Below are 13,949 nucleotides of genomic sequence, written 5' to 3' on the forward strand. Positions count from 1 at the left end.
TGGGACCTTAGGAGGCTGGGGAGGGGTGTTCATCAACAGGTAGAGGGTCCCTCTACCTGTTGATGAACACCCCTCCCCAGCCTCCTAAGGTCCCAATCATTGAGGGCTTAAGAGCCCTGTATCTGATGGTCCAAGGGCAAGAGTGATCCCCAGTCACTCCTTCCTTACTGGCTCTGTCCCCAAATGGTACCTATAGTGGTAGTTTCATGCTGCTACTGCTAGGTGTCATGTTTTGGGGATACGTTTGGGAGATACCTTTTCCAAAAGCCTGTCGAAAGAAAAAAATCATATATGCATGCATGCACTTAGAAGTGGGCACTTGTATCAGCTATTGAGCTGGCATAAGTGTGTGAGGTAGGAGGTAGGAGGGTCATAATCAAGAGAGGTAGGAGGGTCATAATCAGAGAGGTAGGAGGGTCATAATCAAGTGGTTGGTGGTGCATCTAGCAACGTTATAGAAATGGATTAGTAGTTAGTAGTGAGTGGGTTTCTGATCATCCCTATGACTCCTTAAGAACAGGCCTGGAAGCACTGGGCCCGAGTCTCTTGGGTTAGGGTTACCAGATTTTCCTTTGGAAAAATCCGGACCCTTGACCAAGTCTCCCAGAACCACCCAGTTCCGCCTCTTTCCCAATCTGTTCCGCCCCCAGTCACGGATATGATGCAATGACATCACGCAAAAAGAGGACATGTCTGGGGGAATCTGGACATCTGGTAACCCTATCTTGGGTCAATGGAATAACACTGCTTATGCGGTACTGATATAGTACCACCAAGCTATAACAGCAGCCAAAAAACAGTGTTCTCTCAATGCACTAAACAGCCTGCCAATTCAGCCAAGTAAACAGCCTACTGCAACCCCCACAACAGAACCAGCTTGTCCAGTCAAAACTGAACTGCAATGATTTTGTGCATACTTCTGCCAACAAAATTAAAAGTCTCTGCCAGGATTTATAGGCGGTCCCACCCAATGTCCAAACAAGACTTCTTTGGCTCGGTCCAAAACTAGATCACCTTCCCACCTCCATCCCACTACCCTCTGGCTCCTCTCTGCAGCTTGAGTTCTCGAGCAAGGTCTTGGGCATCATCATTGATTCCCCATTGTCCTCCAATCCTTGGTAAAAAAAATGCTTTTTCAGCCTTCACATGCTGAGGAAAGTTAGATCCTGCTTCCATCAAAAACATTTTATCCTCCTTGTCCAATCCATCATCCTCTCCAGATTGGACTATTGCAATTCTATCTACTTAAGCCTAACTAAGAAAAACCTCCACAGACTCCAACGGATTCAGAATGCTGCAGCCAAGCTCATCTTCGCTAAAAGTAAATTTGACCATGTCTCCCCGCTCCTGGCCAAGCTCCACTGGCTTCCGATAATCGCCAGGGTCCACTATAAATGCGCCTGTTTAACTTTCAAAATCCTATATGGTATCCTCCCTCCCTTTATCCCTCTTTCTTTTAATTCCTCAAACCCTAATACCACCAGATCCTCCCACAAATTAAAACTATCCTATCCCTCGCTAAAAGGCATTTCCCACACAGGAAAGCTAGGGACCTCCCTTCACTTCAAAATCACTGAGCTCTGGAACAACCTTACCTCCCCTCTTCGGAACTTGAGCTCTCTCCAAGTTTTCCGCAAACATCTGAAAACCTGGCTTTTCTCAAAAAATGTAAGTCTCCCTCCAACTTAGGAATCAAGGAAACTCTTATATCTTGGCATCCCAAGTCCTCTAAATTTTCTTCACACTTCTACCTCTAACCCTCTGTTGTAGTTCCTTCCTATTTCTCCTATTGTAAACCGCGTCAAGCTCTATGAACGTGGAGATGATGCGGTATACAAACCTAAGGATTAGATTAGACTAGATTAGCCAAACCAAGAGCACACAAACCCATCCCCTCCTGACACAGACATATGGGAATCTTTGAAACCAACAACAGAAGAGGGCTTTGTCAAAATCTTGAGATCTTCGACCAACTACCCACTCCCTCAACCCCTTCCCATCAAAGATAGTGCAGCAGGCATGCAGGGGCCTCATAGAAGGTGCCACAAAAACTGTGAACTCCAATAGCATTTTTTTTTTTTTTAAATATAAAGGCAGTAGTACGTCCTTCGCTAAAGAAGATCAACCTTGACCAGGACAAACTTGAAAGTTATCAGCCAATATCTAACATCCCATTTCTAGGAAAACAGTATGGGGCCAATTTTCAAACCGTGGGAGGCCATGAACTTCGAAATTCAATGCCAGGGCTGTATCTGGTGACCAGCATTAAATTTCCGGCCTATTTTCAGCCGCATCCAACAGAGCCAGCCAAGCTGCTATTCATCAGCTGACCAGCTAAGTCACAGCAGCCAAAGACAGACCTGCTATTTAGGCAGGTCTATCTGGCCACTAAACTTAGCCAGTCAGCCAATGATTGTCGGGGATGACTAGTTATGGCACGCAACCCAGCTGTCCAGAATATTTAGTGGAAGATAGCCAAGGATGCTGAGTGCAAGTTCTAGAATGGCATCTGTATGCCAATCCGCTGCCTGGGATCCCCCCTTCCCCCCCCCGAGCATCCAAAATGGGAGTGGGGCATGGACTGCCCCAACTATTAGGCAAGACTGGCCAGCTGCCTACGGCAGCAGCTTCTTAAGAGGGCAGTAGCTTCAGTAACACAATAAATGACAGCAGAGTCTCACGCACCACTCCTTTTAAGCCCAGGTCACCCATGTTTAAAGCAAAACAATAGATCCTGCCAGACAAACTCAAAGAACCATGTTTCTCACCACATACACTGTAGCCTGCTTTTCAGCAAAAACACAAATGAGATATATAATGCTCAAACAAGAAGAAGCAAAATGAGAGGAAAAGCTCAGTATAACACACCATTAAAAAATTAGTTATATGGGAGCTGATATTCTACCTCCCTACAATGTGCAGATCAGAGCTGGAACATTTCTCCATTGAAGTCACCATACCCCACCCCAAAATAAATCCTGATTTTCATGTTATCTGAGCAATAGCAATACAACGCTCTTCACTATCAGGCACATTGTGAAATACAAAACCTGAAAAGGAGCTCCATATTTTGTACTGAAATACTGTACTAACTTTTGGCGTCATTACAAGAATCAGGACCTATGTAAATTAGCTGTGTTGTTTAGAGAATAGGTACGTTTACACTTATGTGCATAAGCATTAGTATTCTAGATCAGTGGTTCTTAAACCTGTCCTGAGGGATCCCCAGGCCAGTCAGGTTTTCAAGATATCCCTAATGAATATGCATGAGGCAGATTTGCATATGAGGTCAGAGGCACGCATATCTACCTCATGCATATTCATTAGGGATATCTTGACAACCCAACTGGCCTGGGGGTCCCCCAAGACAGTTTTAAGAACCACTGATCTAGACATTTACAAGTTCCAGGGCCATATAACTGAGGGCACCTAGGTTACAAAGCTGCCCTTACAGTGAACAGAAAAGGCAAGTAAAAGGAATGAAAGCCTGAGATGTTTTGTCAGAAGTTATGTGGGAATTAAAACGAAGACTAAAAGTTTATGTAATACTTAATTTAAAAAAATCTAATTAAAAAAAGGCCTCAAAAGTGTACTCATTATTTGGCTGAAGGTTAATGTTAATACCAATCCTAAATGTAATACAGTATTAAGATTTCCTGCCATAAGCCACTTAAGGATAACTGCTTCAACAATTTGTTTCACTTACCAGCCCGGAGCAGGATTCAATAGAGCAGGACAGGAAATGGTTCTATTCAGAGGTAATTTTCTAAAAAAGAGTTTCCTCTTGCACTACAGCAACAATAGAAAGAAGAAAGTGTGTTGAAAAATGCTCCAGGCACAGGACTCAGCTTTGTGGCTGCTGAACACCCCCCCCCCCCCCACCTATCATCATGTATTTATTTATTAGGATTTATTTACCGTCTCTATGAAGGAATTCACGCAAGCAAAAATAAGTACAACATAAGCCATAGAAATTACAGCAACAAAAATATTCAAATTATAATAGTATAAGGCATCGTATGCTACTATGCTCAAGAAGGGTTAATTTCTATTATTTGGCACTGCAATGATTTTGAAATTTTAGCACCTATGGTTCTAGGTCAGTGACGTGTGATAAGGCACCAGGCATGTCCTTATCAGGGAGAAAATGAAGAAGCAAGTCATACAGCACTGGCTCTCATTTTAAAGCGCAGTGGAAATTAGAATTATATACCGTATTTGCCGGCGTATAAGACGACTGGGCGTATAAGACGACCCCCCAACTTTTACAGTTAAAATATAGAGTTTGTTATATACTCGCCGTATAAGACTACCCCTTCTTCCGCACACCTCTCCTTCTAACTCCCTTCAAGTCCAGTAACAGATCTCCCTTTTCCAGCACCTTCCCTGCCTCCTACAGTGGCTTCCTCCCCTTCCAGCAGCTCTCCGTACTTGCCTGCAGGAAGTTGCCGGTAAATCACTGCCCTGGCAAATTGGAGAGCTGGTGGGAGAGGAGACAGCCACTGTGAAGGCTCCCCAGGATCTTGTTCGCACACGCTGACCATCTCCCTCCACCTGCACCTGAATCTGCAGCTCTCTCCGGTCTAATCGCAACTTCCCCGCGGCCCTCTTCAGCAACTTGTTTCAACTTCCTGTTTCCGAACAGGCGAGACTCAGAGAGGGAAGGCCCCGACGTTGGCAGCCTATCTTGATCGCCTGAGGCTGGGAGGAACATTAATCAACAAGAACCGCAGTCGGCAGGAAATTTAACTGCCGACTTGATCTCGCCGGTCCTGCGCGGACCGGCAGAAATTTTCTGCGGACCGGCGGTTGAAGAACTGTGTGTTAGGGCATGTAAAGTAAGGGCATGTAAACAGTACCCGGCGTATAAGACGACCCCCGACTTTGGGGAGGATTTTAAGGTACTGAAAAGTCGTCTTATACGCCGGCAAATACGGTAATAATAATAATAGCTTATATACTGCAATACTGTGAAGTTCTACGTGGTTTACAGAAGATTAAGCAAAGGTAACAAATTGAAATTGACTTTAAGAGGGGAGGAAGAAAGAGAATTAATAGGACAGGAAATTCATTGTTGAGGAGAGAGTGATCAACAGGACAAGTTAATCGCTATAGAGGGGAGAGAGAAGAGAGGATCAATCAGTTGTCAAGATGCTTTAGGAACAAGTGTGTTTTTAGACATTTCCTAAATTCCCCATAAGTAGTGGGCGAAAGCAATTGTTCTAGGTCTTTACCCCATGATGCTGCTTGGTGTGAGAGAAGCTGTTCATGGTGTTTTTTCAGTTTACAACCTCGAACTGGGGGGGAAACGAAATTGGAATGTGAGCTTCTCTTGTGTCTGTTGGCTGAGAAGAAGAAAAGGTCAGTTATGTATTTAGGGGCAAGTCCGTGTAGTGCTTTAAAGCAGAAGCAGGCAAATTTAAACTTTACGTGCGCCACAATTGGCAGCCAATGCAGCTGCCGGTAGTAGGGTGTCACGTGGTCAAACTTCCTCAGCCCAAAGATCAGTCTGACTGCTGCATTTTGCATCAATTGTAAACGTTGCATATTCTTTTGGGAAATTGCTAAATAAGCGATGTTACAGTAGTCAAGTAGACTTAGTACGAGGGATTGGACTAGGGTTCTGAATGCCGATGTATCGAAATAAGCTTTAATGGATCTGAGTTTCCAGAGAGTAAAGAATCCCTTTCTGATTAAGGAGTCTACCTGGTCTTTCATGGTTAGGCATTGATCCAAAGTTACACCTAGTATCTTAATGGTGGGCTGGATAGGGTAACTAAGTTTATTGATACATAGTGGTGATTTGGTGTCAAGCGGATGTGGCGAAGCAACGAAGAAAGTTGTTTTTTCTGAATTAAGTTTGAGCCTAAAGTTTGTCATCCAGTGCTCCATCATGTTTATGGCTTCTGAAGCTTTGGGAATAGTTTCAGACAGAATTAGCGAATGGGATGATAATCGTAAAGTCATCTGCATAACTAAATAGTTTTATTCCCAGCTGGGTTAGCTGTGTGCCCAGTGAGGACATATAGACATTGAAGAGCAATGGAGATAGTGGAGCAAGTTATATACTGCTTGGACAAGGTGTATTAAGCAGTTTACAATCCGGTACTGAAGCATTTTTCTCTATCTGTCCCGGTGGGTTCATAGTCTAATATACCTGAGCAGTAGAGGATTAAGTGGGAATTAAAACGAAGGTCACAAGGAGCAGCACGGAATTTGAACCCACAACCTCAGGGTGCTGAGGATGTAGCTCCAACCACTACACCACACTCTCCAGTTTCTTCAGGAGGTGGGGAACTATGGGTCTCTAAAGGTAGGAGTGCTGAGCTCAGCCTTTGCCTGTGAGATCCTATAGGGCAGTGGTCCCCAACACTGTCTTGGAGGAGCACCAGCCAGTCTGGTTTTCAAGAGAGCCCTAATGAATATGCATGGGGCAGATTTGCATGTCTGTCACCTCCATTATATGCAAATCTCTCTCATGCATATTCACTAGGGCTATTGGGAAAACCCGACTGGCTGGTACTCCTCCAGGACAAGGCTGGGGACCACTGTTATAGGGAAAGTAAAGCAAGGAAGGTTAGGATTACCATATGGCTCCAGGAAAAAAGAGGATGGTTTGAGACATCCGGGTTTTATTTCTAGTGCTTTCAATGGAAGTAAAACCCAGATGTCTCAATCCGTCCTTCTTTTTCTGGAGCCATATGTAATGTAATGTAATTTATTTCTTATATACCGCTACATCCGTTAGGTTCTAAGCGGTTTACAGAAAATATACATTAAGATTAGAAATAAGAAAGGTACTTGAAAAATTCCCTTACTGTCCCGAAGGCTCACAATCTAACTAAAGTACCTGGAGGGTAATAGAGAAGTGAAAAGTAGAGTTAGAGGAAAAATAAAAATAAAATAAACATTTTAACAAGACAGCATTGATCTAAATACTTTGGAAGGTAGAAGAGAGGAGAGAAAGGAATAGAAGCAGAAGGGGGAGTCATTGAACAGTAGAATTCTGGAGAAATTTAAATGATAGAAATAGAACAAAACAAAGACAAAAGGCAAAACAATAGATAAGATTAAAGATAAATCATAAGCTGGAAAGGAAAATAAAATAAAACTTTGTCTTCAATCCACGGTTTCAGCGTCAGTGATGAAGTGGAGCAAGTAAGTTTAGGAGGAGCGACTGACGTTTCCAGAAAGGGCTTCTTCAGGGAAGAGACTTGTCAGACAGTCCCAGGATGCCTATGTCTCCTCCCCTGCGATGTTCTCCCATCCATGCATTCCCTCCCAGACACACTGCCCGTGCCCCAGCCGCTCCAAGGAGGCTGCCCCAGATGAGGCCCACGGTGAATGCAGGATTCTCTCCTCTGCGGGAAAGCCGCCCGGAGCCGACAATCGATCTTCTTAGCGGATTGCATGGGGGGAAGAGTTCACACTCTTGGTAGGATCGGGTCTGTGTGCTCTCGGTGGTTGTGGATGGTCTCGTTGCTGCTTAGGTGTAAAAGCAGTTGATCTCCACTGCTGCTGATATTTAAAAGCAGGCAGATTGATCTCTCCAATGGACTGCAGGGGGAGGAGTTCACACTCCTGGCAGGATCGGGTTTGTGGGCTCTTGCTGGTTGCGGTAGGTCTCGCTGCTGCTTGTATGTAAAGGCAGTTGTTTTTATACTGCTGCTGATATTTAAAGCAGGTAGATTGATCTCTTAAACGGGATATAGGGGGAGGATTGGGACAAAAGCTCTCGATAGTGGCGGCTGGTCTTGGTGCTGCTTAGGTGTAAAAGCAGTTGATCTCCTACTTCTGATGATATTTAAAAGCAAGCATATTGATTTTTCCAACGGAATGCTGGGGGAAGAGCTTACTTGTTTGGCTGGATCAGGGCAAAGGGCTCTCGGTAGTGGTGGCTGGTCCTGTTGCTGCTTAGGTGTAAAAAACAGTTGATCTTCCTAGTGGACTGCAGGGGGAGGTGGAGCTCACACTCTTGGTTGGATCGGGTCTGTGTGCTCTTGGTAGTTGCAGATAGTTCCGCTGCTGCTGAGGTGTAAAAGCAGTTGATTTCACTGTTGCTGATATTTAAAAGCAGGTAGATTGATCTCTCCAATGGACTGCAGAGGGAGGAGCTCACATGCCTGGCTGGATCGGGACAAAGGGCTCTTGGTAGTGGTGGCTGGTCCTGCTGCTGCTTAGGTGTAAAAGCAGTTGATTTTCCTAGCGAACTGCAGGGAGAGTGGAGCTCATATTTTTGCAGGACCGGGACTATGGGTTTTTGGTGGGTTGGTCCCGTTGCTGCTTAGGTGTAAAAGCAATTGATCTCCCACTGCTGCTGATATTTAAAAGCAGGCAGATTGTCCAGGGAGAGGAGCTCTGCACTCAAACTGCCATCCTCCTCGCCTCCAAGTTCCGGAATATGGTAATCCTAAGGAAGGCCATGATGATTCTGTCCTCACAGCCACTGGAAAGGCATCAGGGCCAGGCTAGCATGACACCTGGCACAATGTGGCAGAAACTCACCACTGCATCTACTGGACATCTCTTAAGTTTGATGGAAAAGAAAAGGATAAAAGACTATGGGATGATTTAATGCAAATCCTAGCGTTCAAACTGTTTTAAATATTTTGCCACTAGGAGTTTTACAATAGGAACAGACTTTCCAAACAAAGGGATGGGACGGGAAGGAATTTTGAATTTAAATCTGGCCTCTTTCAGTTATAGATCAAGGCAAGTTACACTTAAGTATTGCAGGCATCTTCCTGTCCCCCTTGTGCAGGGTTAGTGTGATGTTTGGGCATAATTTTGAGGGGTGCTCAGTGTAAGAAACGGCTTTATGCAGAAGTAAACTGCGCAAAGCCACGCATTGGACACCAGCACACACTGTTGCATAGAATAATTACAGTAAAATCACAGGCAATGAGGGAGTTGGCATTCAAAGTAATTTAAGAGGCCAATAATGGCTTCTTGCTGGCTAAATCGCTTGTTCAGGGCTAACCAGTCATAGAGAACTCTTTTATAGGGAGTTTTTTAACATCCGACTGATAGAAACTAATAATCAATTAGGACTAGATTGTATTGTGTGCAAAATCTCTGATGATGCATATCGATTCATTATGTTATATGCCTTGGTGTTGTCCTCTAGGAAAATGGTCAGCTGTGAAGTAAAGTTGAAGAATTATTGTCCAAGTATGCAGTTAAATTTGATCATGTTTTGCTGTTAGGGGACTACAACTTACATTTAGAAAATATCATTGACTAACACCAAAGATTGGTTCTCTCATCCAAATATTGCATAAGAACATAAGAATAGCCTTACTGGATTAGACCAATGGTCCATCAAGCCCAGTAGCCCATTCTCACGTGGCCAATCCAGGTCTCTAGTACCTGGTCAAAACCCAAGGAATAGCAATATTCCATGCTACCGATCCAGGGCAAGCAGTGGCTTCCCCCATGTCTTTCTCAATAAGAGTATGGACTTTTCCTCCAGGAACTTGTCCAAACCTTTCTTAAAACCAGCTACGCTATCCGCTCATACCACAACCTCTGGTAATGCGTTCCAGAGCTTAACTATTCTCTGAGTGAAAAAAAAAAATTTCCTCCTATTGGTTTTAAAAGTATTTTTTTTTTTTTTTTTTTTAGGGGGGGGGGGGGTAATGCACATCCTGTTAGTTTTCTTATGTTTAGGTATGTTCAGTCTTGGTGTCAACATTATTTGTATACTGATTATTGTAATTAATCTGTTTTGCCAATAATTTCTGTGAACTGTTTGAGTCATGAAGAGAGGCTAGCCAGGGAAGCACGAAATTTCAAACCGTTCTTCAGATACGTTAAAGGGAAGCAGCCGACTAGGGAGGAGGTGGGACCGCTGGATGATGGAGATAGAAAGGGAGTGGTGAAGGAGGAAAAAGAGGTGGCGGATAGACTAAACATGTTTTTTTCGTCAGTATTTACAAAGGAGGACACATCCAACATACCGGAACCTGAGCAAATCTTCAAAGGAGACCAAACAGAAAAATTAACATCCATGGAAGTAAGCCTCAAAGACGTACATAGGCAGATAGATAGATTAAAAAGTGACAAATCTCTGGGCCCAGACAGAATCCACCCTAGGATTTTGAAGGAACTAAAGGAGGAAATAGCGGAACTATTACAGCAGGTTTGTAACCTATCCCTGAATACAGGCGTGATCCCGGAGGATTGGAAAATAGCCAATGTTACGCCCATCTTTAAAAAAGGATCAAAAGGTGACTCGGGGAACTACAGACCGATAAGTCTGACTTCGGTTCCGGGGAAGATGGCGGAAGCACTGATAAAAGACAGCATCGATGAACATCTAGAAATAAATAAACTGATGAAAACAAGCCAGCATGGCTTCTGCAAGGGAAGATCATGCCTAGGAGAAACACTAACTGCATGGGTCAACGACTGGCTAAGTGGTAGACTTCAGAGGGTGGTGGTAAATGGCACCCTCTCCAAAACATCGGTTGTAGCCAGTGGAGTGCCACAGGGCTCGGTGTTGGGCCCGATCCTTTTCAACATGTTCGTAGGAGATCTGGCTCAGGGGCTTCAAGGTAAAATAACATTATTCGCAGATGACGCCAAACTGTGTAATATAGTAGGTAATAGCACTTTGCCCGACGGTATGGCACAAGACTTACTCTTGTTGGAACGCTGGTCCTCGACTTGGCAACTTAACTTTAACGCTAAGAAATGTAAGGTCATGCACCTTGGCAGCAGAAATCCGTGCAGAAATTACACCCTAAATGGTGAGACCTTAGCAAGGACCACAGCAGAGCGCGATTTAGGAGTAATTATTAGTGAAGACCTGAAAGCTGCCAATCAAGTGGAGAAGGCTTCATCCAAGGCTAGACAAATGTTGGGCTGTATCCGTAGAAGTTTCGTCAGCCGGAAGCCCGAGGTCATTATGCCATTGTACAGAACCATGGTAAGACCTCATCTGGAATACTGTGTGCAGTTCTGGAGGCCACACTACCGTAAAGATGTACTGAGAGTCGAGTCGGTTCAGCGTATGGCCACCAGGATACTCAGGGCTCAAGGATCTCTCATACGATGAGAGGCTGAATAAATTGCGGCTGTACTCTCTCGAGGAACGTAGGGAGAGGGGAGACATGATTGAGACATTTAAGTATATCACCAGTCGTATCGAGGAGGAAGATGATATTTTCTTTCTTAAAGGACCCTCGGCCACAAGGGGACATCCGCTAAAAATCAGGGGCGGGAAATTTCATGGCAACTTCAGGAAGTATTTCTTCACCGAAAGAGTGGTTGATCATTGGAATAGACTTCCTGTGCAGGTTGTCAAGGCCAGCAGCGTGCCAGATTTTAAGAATAAATGGGATGCACATGTGGGATCTCTAAGAGGGTAATAGTGGGGGGAGAGTCATCGGAATAGGCAGACTCGTTGACATATAGGATATCTGGGAGAATAAATTTAGGGAAGGGGATCTTTAGTGTGAGCAGACTAGATGGGCTATGGCCCTTTTCTGCCGTCATTTTTCTATGTTTCTAACGAACTTATTGCACTTTTTCGAAGGAATTAACAAACAAATGGACAAAGGGGACCCCATAGACATCGTATACTTGGATTTCCAAAAAGCCTTTGACATGGTACCCCATGAACGCCTACTACGGAAACTGAAGAACCATGGGGTGGAAGGAGACGTACATAGATGAATCAAAAATTGGTTGGCGGGTAGGAAGCAAAGGGTAGGAGTGAAGGGCCACTACTCTGACTGGAGGAGGGTCACGAGTGGTGTGCTGCAGGGGTCGGTACTCGGACCGCTGCTATTCAATGTATTTATAAACGATCTTGAAACAGGGACGAAGTGCGAAGTAATAAAATTCGAAGATGACCCCCAAACTATTTAGTGGAGTTGGGACAAAAGAGGACTGTGAAGACTTACAAAGAGACCTGAACAAACTAGAAGAGTGGGCAACGAGATGGCAGATGAAGTTTAATGTAGAGAAATGTAAAGTGTTGCATGTGGGAAACAGAAACCCAAAGTACAGCTATACGATGGGAGGGCTGGTAATGGGTGAAAGTACCCTAGAAAAGGACTTGGAGGTAATAGTGGACAAGACAATGAAGCCGTTGGCACAGTGCGCAGCGGCCTCAAAGAAGGCAAATAGAATGTTAGGTATTATCAAGAAAGGTATTACAGCCAGAACGAAAGAAGTTATCCTTCCGTTGTATCGGGTGATGGGGCGCCCGCATCTGGAGTACTGCGTCCAATATTGGTCGCCGTACCTTAAGAAGGATATGGCGGTACTCGAGAGGGTTCAGAAAAGAGCGACGCGATTGATAAAAGGTATGAAAAACCTTACATATGCTGAAAGATTAAAGAAACTGGGGCTCTTTTCCCTGGAAAAGCGGAGACTTAGAGGGGACATGATTGAGATTTACAAGATTATGAAGGGCAAAGAGAAAGTGGAGAGGGACAGATTCTTCAAACTTTCGGAAACTACAAGAACGAGAGGGCATTCGGAAAAATTAAAAGGGTACAGATTCAGAATCAATGCTAGGAAGTTCTTCTTCACCCAAAGGGTAGTGGACACCTGGAATGTGCTTCCAGAGGGTGTGATAGGACAGAGTACGGTATTGGGGTTCAAGAAGGGTTTGGATGATTTCCTGAAGGAAAAGGGGATAGAAGGGTATAGATAGAGGATTACTATACAGGTCCTGGACCTGATGGGCCGCCGCGTGAGCGGACTTTTGGGCATGATGGACCTCTGGTCTGACCCAGCAGAGGCACTGCTTATGTTCTTATGTTATATATGAAATTATTAATAAAATATATTGAACTTAAAAGTATTTCCCTGTAACTTCATCAAGTGTCCCCTACTCTTTGTAATTTTTGACAGAGTGAATAATTGAGTCCCTACTACCCTTTTTACTCCATTTAGGATTTGGTAGACTTCAATCATATCTCCCCTCAGCCATCTCTTTTCCAAGCTGAAGAGCCCTAACCGTTTCAGTCTTTCCTCATATGAGAGGAGTCCCCCTTTATCATCTTAGTTGCTCTTCTTTGAACCTATTGACCCCCCCAAATTTTGGTATAGAAAAGATGAAATAATTGCAAGGGGAATGTTTCAACTAGCTACCCATTTGATAACTGGAATGATTCAGTTATCTCTTAATTGGATGAATTAGTGCTAGTAAGACGAAATCCAGAACTATTAGAAAGACAGTAGAATGGCTCACTGAGGAACTAATGAATGCAAAACAGAGTTGCTAAAAATTAGAATGTATATTATGGAGGAAAAAAATGTACAAATTGGAAGAAAGCAATTCACCATTATAAAACTGCAAGGTACAGGCGGAATAGAAGTCACTAATGTAATGTAATATAAAAGTCTTTTAATATGCAAAAAGAGAGAATCTCTACTCAAATGGGATCTGGGCCTTTGGATTCAAAAAGCATAGTCTTTTCAACTATCTGACTAAGGTGGATGATCTTTTGCAGTCTAATGCTTCTATTTGCCACAAGCTACTTTTCTTGCCTCTTTTCGAGCCCATATTACCCAAGTAGTGAATGGTGACAGTGCTACTTGAATTAGAAAAATGACACGGTGGATGTTACCCGCAGGTAGCCACGAGTAGCCGCGGGTAACCTGCCAAAACAGTGAAAGAGGGGGAAAGGTGCTCACCACAGGTATGGGGACAAGGCCATCCACCGCCCCATGGAGCGGTGAATGGCCTTGTCCCCGCAGTTAAGGGAGGGAACACGCATGACCCCCTCCCTCCTTCCTACCTACCTACCCAAATCTATCTATCTCCCTCCCTCCCTCTTACCTTCATAGCACGTTTTAAGGTTTGAGACTTGTTGAAAGCCGCCGGAGCATATGTGCAGTCGCGTACGTGTGTGAGCGGAATCTTCTCCTCTGACGCAACTTCTGGTTGCATCAGAGGAGGAGCTTCCGCCCACACACGCACGTGACTGCAC

The 13,949-nt window shown here is 44.3% G+C and overlaps 1 protein-coding gene across 4 annotated transcripts in view; it reads right to left on the minus strand.

The window, feature by feature from the left end:
- Positions 1 to 13,949, minus strand: part of CCDC102A (coiled-coil domain containing 102A) — a 175,852-nt gene that overhangs the window by 113,044 nt on the left and 48,859 nt on the right. The window contains exon 2 of one of the 4 annotated variants that reach the window (XR_004539246.1): positions 3,707 to 3,789. The exons of the other annotated variants lie outside the window; for them this stretch is intronic. The gene's annotated coding sequence lies outside the window, so the exon portion shown is untranslated. The remainder of the gene's footprint in view (positions 1 to 3,706; positions 3,790 to 13,949) is intronic. 4 annotated transcript variants of the gene reach the window in all.

This window comes from Geotrypetes seraphini, chromosome 4 (genome assembly GCF_902459505.1).
Source record: "Geotrypetes seraphini chromosome 4, aGeoSer1.1, whole genome shotgun sequence".
Taxonomy (NCBI): domain Eukaryota; kingdom Metazoa; phylum Chordata; class Amphibia; order Gymnophiona; family Dermophiidae; genus Geotrypetes; species Geotrypetes seraphini.